Source organism: Schistocerca cancellata, chromosome 12 (assembly GCF_023864275.1).
Source record: "Schistocerca cancellata isolate TAMUIC-IGC-003103 chromosome 12, iqSchCanc2.1, whole genome shotgun sequence".
Taxonomy (NCBI): Eukaryota; Metazoa; Arthropoda; class Insecta; order Orthoptera; family Acrididae; genus Schistocerca; species Schistocerca cancellata.
Window position 1 is genome coordinate 46,399,136 of NC_064637.1, and position 17,511 is coordinate 46,416,646.

The 17,511-nt window shown below is 46.6% G+C and overlaps 1 protein-coding gene across 1 annotated transcript in view; it reads right to left on the minus strand.

Annotated features, from left to right (window-relative positions):
* LOC126109439 (mothers against decapentaplegic homolog 6) overlaps nucleotides 1-17,511 on the minus strand; it is a 238,441-nt gene that overhangs the window by 43,227 nt on the left and 177,703 nt on the right. The gene's annotated exons all lie outside the window — the stretch shown is intronic.

Genomic DNA, 17,511 nt, shown 5'->3' on the forward strand with positions numbered 1-17,511 from the left:
TGGAGACCGCATTTTGGCTCTGGAGCACCCAGAGGCACCCAGTGGCCTCGATTGGCCACCATATTCTCCGGAACAACACATGCGGCTCCTTTTTGTAGTGCTATATTGAAGACAAGGTGTACAGCAATAACCCTAAAACCATTGCAGAGCTGAAAACAGCCAGTCAGGAGGTACTCGACAGCATCGATGTTACACTTCAGCGGATCATGGGGAATTTCGGTATTCGTCTGCGTCATATCATCGCCAATGATGGCAGGCACATCGGACATGTCATAGCCTAGATGTCCGCCCTCGGTAGCTGAGTGGTCAGCGCAACGAATTGTCTTACCTAACGGCCCGGGTTAGATTCCCGGCTGGGTCGGAGATTTTCTCCGCTCAGGGACTGGGTGTTGAGTTGTCATTATCATCATCATTTCATCCTCATCGACGCGCAAGTCGCCGCAGTGGCGTCAACTCGAAAGACTTGCACCAGGCGAATGGTCTACCCGACGGGAGGCCACAGCCACACGGCATTTATTTATAGCCTAAATCCGAATATCTGTAGTGAGGTTTACCTGTTGAATAAAGAGTGTACACGATGAAGTTTGTAACTAATTCACGTCTTTTTTCATATAATTCAATTATTGTCACCCTGTACAGGGCTATTACAAATGATTGAAGCGATTTCATAAATTCACTGTAGCTCCATTCATTGACATATGGTCACGACACACTACAGATACGTAGAAAAACTCATAAAGTTTTGTTCGGCTGAAGCCGCACTTCAGGTTTCTGCCGCCAGAGCGTCGAGAGCGCAGTGAGACAAAATGGCGACAGGAGCCGAGAAAGCGTATGTCGTGCTTGAAATGCACTCACATCAGTCAGTCATAACAGTGCAACGACACTTCAGAACGAAGTTCAACAAAGATCCACCTACTGCTAACTCCATTCGGCGATGGTATGCGCAGTTTAAAGCTTCTGGATGCCTCTGTAAGGGGAAATCAACGGGTCGGCCTGCAGTGAGCGAAGAAACGGTTGAACGCGTGCGGGCAAGTTTCACGCGTAGCCCGCGGAAAATTGGCTCATGCCACAACTGGAGACCGACAGCGCCGACTTCATCTTTCAACAGGATGGTGCCCCGCCGCACTTCCATCATGATGTTCAGCATTTCTTAAACAGGAGATTGGAAAACCGATGGATCAGTCGTTGTGGAGATCACGATCAGCAATTCATGTCATGGCCTCCACGCTCTCCCAACTTAACCCCATGCGATTTCTTTCTGTGGGGTTATGTGAAAGATTCAGTGTTTAAACCTCCTCTACCAAGAAACGTGCCAGAACTGCGAGCTCGCATCAACGATGCTTTCGAACTCATTGATGGGGACATGCTGCGCCGAGTGTGGGAGGAACTTGATTATCGGCTTGATGTCTGCCGAATCACTAAAGGGGCACATATCGAACATTTGTGAATGCCTAAAAAAACTTTTTGAGTTTTTGCATGTGTGTGCAAAGCATTTTGAAAATATCTCAAATAATAAAGTTATTGAAGAGCTGTGAAATCGCTTCAATCATTTGTAATAACCCTGTACTTAGGTAGCACTAGCAGATCATTTATTATTTTTGCCCTATCAAGACCAAGAGCTGCTTGAAATCTACATACAGGTTACGGAGCTAAATAGCATACTCATACGCCTTTCCACGTATATTCCTTGGCACAAATATGTTGTTGGGCTATTAGGCCGAAATACACACTGAATTTCTCTTACAGTGTTAGACATAAGATTATAGCTCTTAATGGGCAGACTGGACGCCAGATACTCCAGACAAGAAGCCTTTGGAATGCGGTGTGCGAGCCAGTGCCGCCCGACGGCCGGCTGTGAACTTTCGCACCGGCGGCTGGCGCCTGTGTGCCTTTATCAGGCGCTGCGTGGGAGCAGATGTGCCGTGATTTCCTGGCTGCAGATAAGGGGCCCGAACAGCGCTCCGCTATCTCTGGCGCCGAACTGCCCCTTCGCCTGAAACGTGCCGACCGTCAGCGTGCGTGGGGGCCACGTCACCGCATACTTTCCTCCCTCCCGCCGTGGTAATAACGTTTGTTTCATTTAAAAAGCTTCCAGAGTTTTCACATAAATTTGGAAGCATTAAGACACTCCGATCGCTGTAACGATAAAATCGCATCAAAGTTTATCTTGTACAACAATTAGAAATTTACGAGGATATCCAAGAAATGCACCGCATTTTTTTTCATCAACAATTCTCTATTGAACATAATGATAATTACAAATGGTTCAAATGGCTCTGAGCACTATGGGACTTAACATCTGAGGTCATCAGTCCCCTAGAACTTAGAACTACTTAAACCTAACTAACCTAAGGATCAGAATGAGATTTTCACTCTGCAGCAGAGTGTGCGCTGATATGAAACTTCCTGGCAGATTAAAACTGTGTGCCCGACCGAGACTCGAACTCGGGACCTTCGAGTCTCGGTCGGGCACAGTTTTACTCTGCGAGAAAGTTTCATAACCTAAGGACATCACACACATCCATGCCCGAGGCAGGATTCGAACCTGCGACCGTAGCGGTCGCGCGGTTCCAGACTGTAGCGCCTAGAACCACTCGGACACCACGGCCGGCTACCCATGTTTCATCGCCCGTAACAATTTGGCTTAAGAAATCATCACCGTCGTTGTGGTACCACTCAAGGAAAGTCAATGCACTGTCTAAAAATTTGATTTTGTGCACACCCGTCAACATTTTCGGTACCCCACGTGCGCACAATTTTCGGTAATTCGAGTGCTCGGTCACAATGCCATACAAAACACTACGAGAAACATTAGGAAAGTCATCCCGCAAGGAGGATGTCGTAAAGCGTCTGTTTTCTCTCACCTTATTGTCCACTTCTCGCACCAAACTTTCATTAACGACCGAAGGACGCCCACTTCGTTGTTCATCATGCACATTTGTGCGGCCATCTTTAAATGCTCTCACCCACTTCCTTATCATTCCATCACTCATAATGTTTTCTCCGTAAACTGCACAAATCTCACGATGAATATCTACCGCTTTTAGGCCTTTAGCACTAAGAAATCTTCACAGTCGGCGGGACTCACGATTATCGGAGGCGTCTTAAATACTAAGTAAATAACGTAAACAAGGAAGATGGCTCTGAGCACTATGGGACTTAACATCTGTGGTCATCAGTCCCCTAGAACTTAGAACTACTTAAACCTAAGTAACCTAAGGACATCACACACATCCATGCCCAAGGCAGGATTCGAACCTGCGACCGTAGCAGCCTCGCGGTTCCGGACTGAGCGCCAGAACCGCTAGACCACCGCGGACGGCTAAACAAGGAAGAATACGACTGTAATGGCGTCAGTGCGTAGATTAAGGTACAGGCTTTCATGTAAAAATAAGATTACTGAGATATCTTAGCAAGTCTTTCTTTATTTTGAAAACGGTACTTACTTAAAAAATACGACTCGTATATTGGGAGCAAATCAATCGATATTTTATCAATAGCACTAGTTTGCACGAAGAATGACAATATTGAAAGTCGAGCGCTATGCGTATGCCCTGTAGCTTAGGTAGCTTCTGTTGTGCAACTTGAGGCTCTTTCCCAACATGATATACCACAAGCCTCTCATCAAATTGTTCGTCCCCACTTTAAACCACTGTTGTATCCCGCCTCGCTAGTCCACCCGCCTGACGTAGCGACGTGTCAGGGTGCCTATATCGAGGCGAGGTCGTGAGCAGCGAGGACTTCCGGCAGCTCTCCCTAGCTGCCGCCAGCGTCGTCCACACTATTTTGCCACACCTCGTCATACGCGCCCGTCACACATAACGATGACATCACTCCAGTTGCGGAGTCAACGAGCGGGGCGCACGTTCCCGCCACCAGCATCAGCCAATCGCGCGGATCCACTGTAGTAATCCACGTGGCTTTATAACCTGCAACCCAGCGAGTGTATTCATCGGCGGAGCCAACAGTTCGGAGTTGCTTGTCAACCATCATTTTATCATCGGCAGTCAGGAGTCTGTCTTCATCAGTTCTCGGTCAGAGGGCATCATCTACGCAGGCTGGAGCTCGCGTTAGCAGCGGCCATCAGTGTAGAATATGCTTTCCACAAATAAACAGTCCACCACGAGGTTAGGGCCAACCACAGCCTTGCACTGACGTAACTGACTATCTCTGGACGAATGTTTAATTCTTGAAGCGACTGTCCGTTTATGGGACAGTTCTCAGCACGTACCAAGCCCACGTGCTTAAACCCATCTGGGTGTAAACTGCATTACTCAAAGATTCATGTACTTGTGCTAATTGACTGTATGTGGTGGTGTTGCAAAACAAATGCCACACAATTGTGGTACGTTGTAAACGGTTATCGCTTACACTCTGTAGACAATAACACTAAGCGAATGAAAAATTTAACCACTGGGAGATAAGCAGAGGGAGGCCGCTATACTGCAGTAGACATGCAGACCAAGAATAGCGTCTGATGCTTGACTACATTTGCAGTCACGAAGGATGGCGGTCGAATTTAGGCTTGATACGCGCACCTACGTCATCTATATAAACGATTTAGGAGACAAAATGGTTCAAATGGCTCTGAGCACTATGGGACATAACATCTATGGTCATCAGTCCCCTATAACTTAGAACTACTTAAACCTAACTAACCTAAGGACATCACACAACACCCAGTCATCACGAGGCAGAGAAAATTCCTGACCCCGCCGGGAATCGAACCCGGGAACCCAGGCGTGGGTACCGCACGACCACGAGCTGCGGACTTTAGGAGACAATCAGCGCAGCCGTTTTAGGCTGTTTGCAGATGATGCTGTCGTTTATGGACTACTAAAGTCATCAGTTGATCAAAACAAAGTGCAAAACGATTTAGAGAAGATATCTGTATGGTGCTAAAATTGGCAATTGACCCTAAATAACGAAAAGTGTGAGGTCATCCGCATGAGTGCTAAAAGGAATACGTTAAACTTTGGTTACACGATAGATCAGTCAAAATGAACTAAATACCTAGGTGTTACAATTACGAAAACTGGAAGGAATACGTAAAAAATGTTGTGGGGAAGGCTAACCAAAAATTGCGTTTTATTGGCAGAAAATGTAATAGATCTACGAAGAAGACTGCCTACTCTACGCTTGTCCGTCGTCTTTTAGAACTACGCGGTATGGGATGCTTGTGAGATAGGACTGACGTAGTACATAGATGAAGTTCAAAGAAGGGCAGCACATTTCGTATTTTCGCGAATAGGGGAGAGAGTGTCACTGAAATGATACAGGATTGGGGGTGGACATCATTAAAACAAAGGCGTTTTTCATTGCGGTTGAATCTTCTCACTAAATTTCAATCAACAAATTTCTCCTCCGATTGCGAAAATATTTTGTTGACGGCGACCTTCATAGAGAGAAGCGATCATCATAATAAAATAAGGGAAATCAGAGCTGGCACGGAAAGATATAGGTATTCGTTTTCCCGCGTACTGTACGAGGTTGGAATAACAGTATTATTGTGAAGGTGGTTCGATGAATCCTCTGCTAGGCACTTAAATGTGATTTGCAGAGTATCCATGTAAATATAGAATTCTCCGACATCCAACTAGCATTCGGTAGTATTCTGAACGATCTGTTGTTAATACGTTAGCCAGTCCATATACTAAAAGCGATCGTACCGAGTTAATTCGTGAGTCGTTGCGAGTTGTTGATGGCGGTGGTACGCGAGAAATTCCACGTAAGCAATCGAAACACACAGTTCGCACGATAAGCGTTTTTCTACGAGGCTAAGCATGTGTATCTAAATCTACATACACAATCCCCAAGCCTCCGAACGGTGCCCGGGGACTACTCATAGAGTGAAGGAAAGACGACTGTCTATACGCCTCCGTATGAGCCCTAGTTTCTTATATCTTTGCGGTCCCTACGCGCAATGTATGTTGGAGGCAGTAGGATCGTTCTGCAGTCACCTTCAAATGCCGGTTCTCTAAATTTTCTCAATAGTGTTCCTGGGAAAAAAAGGTCGCCTTCGTTTGAGGAATTCCCGTCTGAGTTCTCGAAGTATCACGAAATAATTGCGTGTTGTTCGAATCTAGCAGCCCGCCTCTGAATTGCTTCGATGTGTTCCTCCAGTTCGACCTGGTACGGATCCCAAACACTCGAGCAGTACTCAAGAATAGGTCGCACCAGCGTCGTATATGCGACACTTTCCTGAAATTCTTCCAAAGAACCGAAGTCGACCATTCGCCTTCCCTAGCGCAGTTCTCACATGCTCGTTCTATTTCGCCCACATATTTAAACGACGCGACTGTCAAACAGGACACTACTAATGGTGTATCCGAACATTATGGGTTTGTTTTTCCCACTGATGCGCATTAGCTAACATTTGCGCTTACCGAACTGTCGCTTGGACCTGGCAACAAAGTTACGTCCGACGGATGTGTGAAGTGCCTTCGTCCGTGTATCGCAGTATAACACGGCGGCACAGCGCGAAGCACGGTGGGCGAACCTAAGGAGATGGGTAGCCGCGTGGACACCCCTACTACGGCGGCCGGTCGCCAGTCGCCTGTATAAATACAGCGGCGTCTGGCGCCAGTGGAGGCGGAAACAGCCTCGAGGATAGGAAGGGAAGGGAAAGGCGGGCGCCAGCGGGCTGGCGCCAGCCGGGCGGCCACGCGGAGAAACCGGCGCGATACCAGGGAAACCACTGGCGCGCCAGAGGACGCGGCCGTCGTTAACAGCAGGAATAGGCGGAGCGGCCGAGGCGACGCGCTGGCGTAACACCGCGCCACCTGCCCAGCCCGAAAACGCGCGCTGGCGCCAGAGACTGGCGCCACGGGGTGCTTCACGGCGGCGCGTCTCCTGCCTCAGGAAAAGTACCCCCGGTTTAAAAACATCATCGAAGTTTTACTGCAAGCATGTCACTACAGTACAGTGTTCAACAGCAAATAATATTTGCGGTACATTAACACTGGCGGATGAAAAACGTGCGAGACTCAGTGACAGATATCGTTCGCCAACGACGCTTTTGTCCACATTAAAGTTGCAACACGAAATTCTAGACTGCTGAAACTCACTGCAGCGAAGTAGTAGTACGACAACATAAAACGAGTCGAAGTCAAAACATACCTATACAAATGCAACTCATTCAAGAAAGATACAGTTTACAAAATTCAATCCCCTCTTGGTCAGTATGGGCACAGTACTGGGAAGGCTTGTACATCGCGAAGAGGTTTGCAGTTTAATGTCAGATGCCACAGGCCCCAAGCATTGTGAACAACAGCTCCCCTTCGTCCCCCCGACTAAGGAATATGACTGCCACGTATACAATAGCTTCCAATTATGCTTCTGGTTTGTTGGAATTGGCTAAGTGTTCTTATCGAACACTGGATGAATATAGCTTGGCTAATTTGTCTAACGTTTCAAGCAAAAGCTACTTTTTCACGCGTGTGAATTTTATGACGTCATACCTCATTAACGATGTGTCGTAGGATTGATTACGCCGGTAGATTCAGTGGTATATGTGGATACTGTCTGCAAAAGTGTTGCAAATGCAGTTAGTAAAGAAGTAATATATTAAAATGTTTCTACTGCACGCACAAAGAAAAAGTGATAAACCTCTTTCCTTTAAACATTTTGTGGTGGGTGTCAGCGAGAAAAGTTTCGAAAATTATGCATGAAGTTTGTTGAAAACCGCAAACCGTTCGCATTTTCGACCACTATAGGAATATAGTCTGGGTAATTCGCTCGCCGGTCGGTGTGGCCGAGCTGTTCTAGGCGCTTCAGTTTGGAACCGCGCGACCGCTACGGTCGCAGATTCGAATACTGCCTCCGCCATGGATGTGTGTGTTGTCCTTAGGTTAGTTAGGTTTAAGTAGTTCTAAGTTCTAGGGGACTGATTACCTCAGATGGTCCCATAGTGCTCAGAGCCATTTGAACCATTTTTCGAATTTGCACGCCGTGACTTACGCTGCTTCAAGACACACAGTTTCTAATTACAAGGGGCGGTCGAAAAGTTTCCGTTCGAGGAAATTGCTGTACCGTATATGGAGCGTGGCAAGTCTCAGGTGCGAGTATACAAGCACCGACAACTAGGCAAAGAATTCGCGTGGCATTCATGTCTTTCCGACGTGCGTGCGGTAACGAAAGCAACGTTATTACCAAATGCGTCCAAAATGGACCAACGTGCTGAAATTCTTTTCTTCGCTATCGAAGGCGAAACACCGATAGACATCCTTCGGATACTTCCTGGCAGATTAAAACTGTGTGCCGCGCCGTAACTCGAACACGACAAGGCAAGGCAAAGGTCCCGAGTTCGAGTCTCGGTCCGGCACACAGTTCAAATTTGCCAGGAAGTTTCATATCAGCGCACACTGCGCTGGAGAGTGAAGGATCCTTCGGATAATGAAGGAGGTGTGTGGGACACCATGTCTAAAACCTCCACTGCGACAAGGGGTGTTGCTGCTTCATGGTAACGCGAGTCCCCATATCGGAAATGTATCGCAGAACTTACGCCAAATCAAGTGGAGGACAGTAGCACCCGCACTATAGTCCTGATGTCTCCACATGCGAATATCATGCACCCGGCCCCTTACAGACCCTGAAGGGTCGACGATTTCTGTCGGACTTGGATGTGCACCAGGCAGTTACGGACTTCTTCACGCAGCAGGACACGGTGTTTTAGCAAACCGGTATCTTCATCCTGGTGCGTCGGTGGGATATTGCTTCAACGCTCACAGCGTTTGTACCTCACTAGCGTCCCGGTTCTGGATTGTACGGCCTCCGAACAGAAACTTTTTGATCGGCCCCTTATATAATACTTGTCTTACTGTGTTGAAGATTTAAAATAAGATTACACCTCTTTGTGAGTACATTATGACAGCATTTTAAAATTTTAAATTCTGTTAATAACTTAACTATTTTGTTGCCCCTGGAAGGTGCTAGATAGGCAACCTGCAGTTGGGACTGTGCCCTGTGTTAGTAGACTTTTAGCAGAATACATACCTCTGATTTTGTAGTCGCGAGTCGTATGTGGGACAAAGTAGTATGTTGTCTGACTTCCCGGAACGTACTCTGTCGGAATTTTAGCTGTAAGACACTCCGCGACGCAGAACGTCGCTCTTGCAGCGTGTACCGTTGTAGGTTTGACGATCACTTACGTAGCGTCACGAGCCCGTCACGAAACGCGCAACTCTTCTTTGAATAGCCTCTATGTCTTCTACAAATCGTACTTGCTAATGCCCCAGACTGATGAGCAATACTCAAGAATCTAACACTTTTTTAAGCTCCTCCTTTCGTGGATGAATCACATTTCGCTAAGATCCTTCCACTGAATCACAATGTGGCATCTGCTTTTCTTACTATTTGTTTAGGTCTCTGTGGATGTTTGACCCTAGGTATTTTACGATAGTTGATTCCAGTGATTAGTTTCCAAAAGTGTAATAGAACAAAGGTGGATATTTTTCGTCTATTTATGCGCCGTATGCTACATTTATTTACACTGTGAGTCAATAGCCAGTCTACAATTGTCAGCCGGCCTCGCTGCATTTCCCTGCAATCGCCTGGGGTTGCTACTTCTCTACAGACAACACCGCCTTCCGCTGATAAACTGAAGAGACGATATTCTCTAGATCAGTAGAAAAGAATTAACGTGTGTGGATTTTCTTTCTGAATCATATCCACTGCTGGGGTGAGAATTTTTTAAAGGCGGTGAAAGCATACAAGCGGTAAAAATCCTTTCGCGACAAATGTGTAATAGTGCTGTCGCTTCACGGAACGACTCAAATTTATGGTGTCAGCTCAAGAGTGTAGCAGCGGCCGTTTGAATCGGTGCATCAAATGTATCAGGACAGCCCAATTGGAAACGCACTGCCCCGACGGGCTGGGATCACGGTCGTAACTTGTCAAAAATGACTTAACGTCTGCTTGCTATCAATTTACCGACGCGAGGACGCACTATCAAAAATTATGCTTTGCGAGACGTCGGATCACTCAAAGCAAACTGAGAATTATGTGTTGCCTCGATGACTTTATTTACTTTATGATAACATGCATCTCCCCTCCTCCCCCCCCTCTCTCTCTCTCTCTCTCTCTCTCTCACACATACACACACACACACACACACACACACACACACACACACACACACACACAAAGTATTCAGATGTAAAGTTTTGGCACATCGGTCACAACACACACGCCTCCAACCTAGCGACTTCCACCTAATATCAGAGTTGGAGACGTACATAGCATGAAAGAGGTTTGGGCACAGCGCGAGTTAAGAGCTGGCGTTGAAGTGCGCGGGAGTGAACGCAATAATAATAATAATAATAAAAAAGACCAATCCAGCTTTCCAAATTTCTGGCCATTTCTGGGGGTTTGATAGTAAAGTTAGTAAAGGTGGTATTAGAACCGCAAAGGTTTACTGCAAAACTGTAAGGTTTCATTAAGTTTTGTACTTTGTCTTCACTTGCCAAACAATCGCATAACGCCGTTAAACACCGAGCGACTTTGAACTTCAGTGATAAATTATTTTTTTGAGTAATAGAATAAGACAGTACTACTAGAAAATGTATCTGTCACTAGAATGTACAGCATGCTTCCTACAGTTTTAATTTATTTAAGATTTAAAGTATGGCGTAGCTAGTGGCATGAGCAACGGAGAACTTATTACTTTTGAGATTCGCGAAGAATGACCCGCTAATACAAATAAAAATCTATCAACACCAACGAGAGGGGAGGTTTAGTTTACCAGTATGCAAATAAATGCTGCAGTGACAATGTTACATCTAGCTCTACATCACTAGCTCGCAATTCATACGTAAGTGCCTCGCGCATGTTACACCGAAACACCTTCGGGCTATTTCTCTACCGTTCCACTCTAACAGCGTGCAGGAAAAACGAGCACTTCAATCTTGTGCGCGCTATGATTTATCTTATTAAAATCATCATCTCTCCCTATGTAGCTGGGCGTCAAGAAAATTTTTCACATTTTGAGGAGAACGTTGGACATTGAAATTTTGTGAAAAGATCTAGCCGCAACGCAAAACGCCTTTGTTTCAATAATTGCTGCCGCAACTCGCTTATCGCACCCAGGCCATGGATAGTGTCCTGCAGACCCATTGCACGTTCTACGTGTTTTGCCTATAAAACGCAGTCTTTGGTTCACTTTCCCCACAACATTATGTGATCGTTTCGATTCAAGCTCTTCGTAATCTCAAATTTTAGGTCTTTAGTTGAATTGACAGTCTTTAGATTTTTGTGATTTGTCGCGTAAACGAAATTCAACGGATTCCTTTTAGTACTCACGTGCATGACCTCACACTTTGCGTCATCTGGGGACAATTGCTACTTTTCGCACCAAGTAGATATCTTATCAAAATAAATTTTGCAAATGGTTTTGATCTGATGACTACTAGAGGGTAAATGATCCGCAAACAATCTAAGGAGGCTGCTCAAGTCTTCTCCTAAATCCTTTAAATAAATCGGGAACAGCAAAGAGCCTATAACAGTTCCTTGTGAAACGCCGGATATCACTTCTGCTTTAACTCCGACTTTTCGTCAGTTACCTTTCTGACAGGAAATCAGGAATCCAGTCGCACAATTGAAGCGATAGTCGGTAGACACGAAATTTGATTATAAGTCGCTTGTGAGAAACGGCGTCCAAAGCCTTTGTGACACCTAGAAATATGGAATCAGTTTGAGATCCGCTGTCGATAGCATGTGTCGAAATTCCTCTTAAAAATTCATCGGTATTTTTTTCTATATGGGATTATGTTTTCTTGGAGTCCCTGCTTTGTGATGAGCAATTGGTGAATGACCTGTTTCTTTCATCTACCATTCCCTTTCTGGAGATGTATTCACGGTCACAGCTAGTTTATCAAGGCCACCGAGTGAACCAGAATGCTGTCTCCTGTAGGCAAGATCGGAGCTCATCTTGTCACAGTACAAGGAAGATAAAGCTGCTAGCTTGAAGATTTTATCATAGTGAGAATTTACTGATTTATGGTCCACAAACTGAAACATTGCGTGTTAATCTTGTTACGACGCCTACATCTGTAAGACTGCATACCACAGAAGTGCGACGGCATTCCAATCCAAAGCGTATTAAGATTTCTGCGCATTCTGTTCGACTGAGTTTCGTATCCCTACAAGTTGTTACTTATCGGTATTTTGGTGCGTTGACCGACTCTGATTGAGTAATGACACGACACTACTTTTACAATCAAAACAATTTCAATCTTTACACTACTCTGAAATCTTCTCAAGATCTAAGTGCATATTTCTGCAGCTTTTTTGAGACAATCCATAGATAATTAGATCGTCTGCAAGAGGTCTGAGGTAACTACGGACATTGTCTGCCAGGTCTCTAATACACAAAATGAATAGCAAAAGTACCAACACTGTTTCCTGTGACACACCTGAAGTTACTTATATCTATGAATTTCCTTTCAAAATTCTATTTTTCTTGTTTTTAATAGTCTTGATCGCAATAAAACAAAATTACAGCTTGCTGATAAACGGATTTCGGTTGACTGACAGACATCTTGAGATGAAGCTTAGTAGAGACTTGGTATCTACGTACAACACTATCGTTCCTAAGTGAAAGAATCGTGCTCACTAAGGAATCTACAAGTAAGTTCAGTGTTGACAGTATGATTATTCTAGAATGAAATTTTCACTCTGCAGCGGAATGTGCGCTGATATGAAACTTCCTGGAAAATTAAAACTGTGTGCCGGACCGAGACTCGAACTTGGGACCATTGCCTTTCGCGTACAAGTGCTCTACCAACTGAGCTACCCAAGCACGACTCAGGCCCCGTCCTCACAGCCTTAATTCCGCCAGGACGTTTCATATCAGCGCACACTCCGCTGCAGAGTGAAAAATCTCATTCTGGAAACATCCCCCAGGCTGTGGCTAAGCCATGTCTCCGCAGTATCCTTTCTTTCAGGAGTGCTAGTTCTGCATGGTTCGCAGGAGAGCTTCTGTAAAGTTTGGAAGGTAGGAGACGAGATACTGGCAGAAGTAAAGCTGTGAGGACCGCGCGTGAGTCGTGCTTCGGTAGCTCAGATGGTAGAGCACTTGCCCGCGAAAGGCAAAGGTCCCGAGTTCGAGTCTCGTCCCGGCACACAGTTTTAATCTGCCAGGAGGTTTGAATGTGATTATTTTATCCATTAGAAACGGAAGCTTGCCCTTATAAAAGTATTTTTTTTCTTATGAAATAGGATTTTCTGCTGCATGACACGATTATCATTTGTGTGACACGTTTATGGAATTAAATCCCATTGGCAAGTTAAGTTTTTCGTGTTACGGCATAGCAGCCCACGCATCGAAAACATCACGTTTAAATGCCTCAACACGGGAAAAATGAATTTTATAGTTATTTCCAGAAAAGCACTAGGCACGAAATAAATACAATAAAATCGTGACGGAAAGCTGGAAATGTTATGAGGTAAACAACAAAACCTCCTGATCATGAAATCTTCAATAGATGGACAATCTTCGCTTGATACACCACACATACGATAGTACTTTCGACAGTAAGCTTGGCCATGGTAGTAAGTCAAATGCTCCTGGGGAGTACAGAATTACTGCATCGCCCTGAGGTGACAAAAACGCGAGTCGCGTTTCGCCTGAATCCACGCTGTTTGTCACGGAGCAGGACATTCTGTTGGGGCTGGCTCATTGCGCTTGCAGAGAAGGGATGGGCCAGGCGTGTTCCAGGTGACAACGGTTCGGCCTCGTGAGTCAGCAGGGAGCGGACTGGCGCCGCCGGCACGCCCCCGCAACGTCCTGGCGCCGGAGGGGAAGCAGGGGGTGGGGTGGGGGGAGGAGGGATGGAGCAGGGGTGGGGGAAGAAGGGGAGTCCCCGACACGGCGCTGCCAGCAACAAGGCGCCGGCAACCGCAGCCACAAACACGCATACGGCGCCAAAAGTAATGGACCGCGTAAAACACTGCTTGGTTGACACTCTCAGTCTGACTTGATACCTTGGAGTGCGCCTTTAAAACAGATGTCACGTCCGAAGCTCGCCTGCTCAATGTGTACACTACTGGCCATTAAAATTCCTACACCAAGAAGAAATGCAGATGATCCATTGGACAAATATATTATACTAGAACCGACATGTGATTACATTTTCACGCAATTTGGGTGCATAGATCCTGAGAAATCAGTACCCAGAACAACCACCTCTGACCGTAATAACGACCTTGATACGCCTGGGCATTGAGTCGAACAGAGCTTGGATGGCGTGTACAGGTACAGTTGCCCATGCAGCTTCAACACCATACCACAGTTCATCAAGAGTGGTGACTGGCGTATAGTGACGAGCCAGTTGCTCGGCCACCATTGACCAGACGTTTACAATTGGTGAGAGATCTGGAGAATGTGCTGGCCAGGGCAGCTGTCGAACATTTCCTGTATCCAGAAAGGCCCGTACAGGACCTGAAACATGCGGTTGTGCATTATCCTGCTGAAATGTAGGGCTTCGCAGGGATAGAAAGAAGGGTAGAGCCACGAGTCGTAAGACATCTGAAATGTAACGTCCACTGTTCACAGTGCCGTCAGTGCGAACAAGAGGTGACAGAGACCTGTAACCAATGGCACCCCATATCATCACGCCGGGTGATACGCCAGTATGGCAACGAAGAATACACGCTTCCAATGTGCGTTCACCGCGATGTCGCCAAACATGGATGCGACCATCGTGATGCTGTAAACAGAACCTGCATTCATCCGAATATATGACGTTTTGCCATTCGTGCACCCAGGTTCGTACACCATCGCAGGCGCTCCTGTCTGTGATGCAGCGTCAAGGGTAACCGCAGCCACGGTCTGATAGTCCATGCTGCTGCAAACGTCGTCGAACTGTTCGTGCAGATGGTTGTTGTATTGGAAGCGTCCCATCTGTTGACTCAGGGATCGAGACGTGGCTGCACGATCCGTTACAGCCGTGCGGATAAGATGCCTGTCATCTCGACTGCTCGTGATACTAGGCCGTTGGGATCCAGCACGGCGTTCCGTATTACCCTCCTGAACCCACAGATTCCATATTCTGCTACCAGTCATTGGATCTCGACCGATGCGAGCAGCAATGTCGCGATACGATAAACCGCAATCGCGATAGGCTACAATCCGACCTTTACCAAAGTCGGAAACGTGATGGTACGCATTTCTCCTCCTTACACGAGGCATCACAACGTTTCACCAGGCAATGGCGGTCAAATGCTGTTTGTGTATGAGAAATCGGTTGGAAACTTTCCTCATGTCTGCACGTTGTAGTTGTCGCCACCGGCGCCTGTGCTCTGAAAAGCTAATCATTTGCATATTGCAGCATCTTCTTCCAGTCGGTTAAATTTCGCATCTGTAGCACATCATCTTCGTGATGTAGCAATTTTAATGGCCAGTAGTGTATATCTGTAATTGAATAGACATACCTACACCAGTTTCTTTGGCGCTTCAGTGTAATTGCGTTATATTTCGTATGAAAGTTGCGTCAGTTAAGAGTAATAGTACCAATACTAACACAAGTGAAACTGTTTCTCATGTTTTCAAAGAAAGCGTAATTGCATTCCCTTTTCAGCACCAGGTCTAAGACTAGACCTTTTCTGCCTTGCGCGTTCACGCTTCCAGTCAAACAAACAGTTTTGTGTAGGGACCACATTGTGCTCATGTGGAAGCGATCTAGATGCTTGTAACACAAGAAACTGGTAGCCAAGATCGCACGAATTGTTTTCATTCCATGATTACCGGTTTCGGCGAAACTAAAGCCGCAGTCATCGGATCTTAGGACACACACAGGTTACAACATCAAGGCAAACAATGATGATATTATAGTTGCCTATAACACGCAGGCCTTACAAAATTGTCGTGATTAGCACATAGGCGTCCAAGAGAGATGACATAAATGTTAAGTGTATTCATCAGATACAAGCGCAAGCTAGAGCACCTGCGTGTTGTAGACAACTATTAATATTATCATTGTTTGCCTTGATGTTGTAACCTGTATGTGTCCTAAGATCCGATGGTGGCGGCTTTAGTTTCGTCGGGCCGGTCGGGGTGGCCGCGCGGTTCTAGGCGCTACAAAAATGGTTCAAATGGCTCTGAGCACTATGGGACTCAACTGCTAAGGTCATTAGTCCCCTAGAACTTAGAACTACTTAAAGCTAACTAACCTAAGGAGATCATACACATCAATGCCCGAGACAGGATTCGAACCTGCTACCGTAGCAGCAGCGCGGTTCCAGACTGTAGCTCCTAGAACCGCTCGGCCACTTCGGCCGACTAGGCGCTACAGCCTGGAACCGCGCTGCTGCTACGGTAGCAGGTTCGAATCCTGTCTCGGGCATGGGTCCGTGAAATGTCCTCAGGTTAGTTAGGTTTAAGTAGTTCTAAGTTCTAGGGCACTGATGACCTTAGCAGTTGAGTCCCATAGTGCTCAGAGCCTTTTGAGCCATTTTTTTTAGTTTCGCCGAATGCGGTAATTATGGAATAAAAATATTTCCCGCGTCCTTGGCTGCCAGTTTATTGCGTTCTCTGGGGCCCGCTGCGCACGCAGCGCCGCCGGACTCGTGTTTTTCCCGCGACCCGCGCGCGCCACGTGCCAGCCGGCTCTGTCGCGCTCGTGCGGACTTCCCGCGGTGGCGCCAGTAACAGGGAGTGGCGCCAGGCGCCGGCAGCCTGCCAGCGCAGCTCCGCCCCCACTTGTTTATTCCATCACCGCCGTACAAACAAAAAGACGTCCCACGCCGCCAAAAGCTGCCAGCACATTCATTGCGAAAGGCGGCGCCCGCACCTGCGTGAATTCGCGATGTGGCCACCTTACGGACAGCCGGCCGGAGTGGCCGAGCGGTGAAAGGCGCTACAGTCTGGAACCGCACGACCGCTACGGTCGCAGGTTCGAATCCTGCCTCGGGCATGGATGTGTGTGATGTCATTAGGTTAGTTAGGTTTAAGTAGTTCTAAGTTCTAGGGGACTTATGACCACAGCAGTTGAGTCCCATAGTGCTCAGAGCCATTTGAACCATTTGAACCACCTTACGGACAACTTAACTCTTCCCAACCACTCGCAGTATAGCTGCATTAACGTCTCATTTATTCGAGACGGGATCGTGAATGTGAAGGCCAAGAGCGCTCGATCCGCCTACGTTACCCGTTGTTTACACAACAAATTCAAAAATGGTTCAAATGGCTCTGAGCACCATGGGACTTAACATCTGAGGTCATCAGTCCCCTAGAACTTAGAACTATTTAAACCTAACTAAGCTAAAGACATCACACACATCTATGCCCGAGGCAAGACTCGATCCTGCGACCGTAGCAATCGCGCGGTTCCGTACCGAAGCGCCTAGAACCGCTCGGCCACCACGGCCGGCTACACAACAAAGCGAAAGCAATCTTGTCCTTTAAGATTAAAAACTTCCTCACTCTAACGGTTTCACTAACATCAGAAGCTCCGTACCTACATTCCTTGCCGGGAACACAAGCCGAACAATACAGCATTTAAGTACGAAACAACT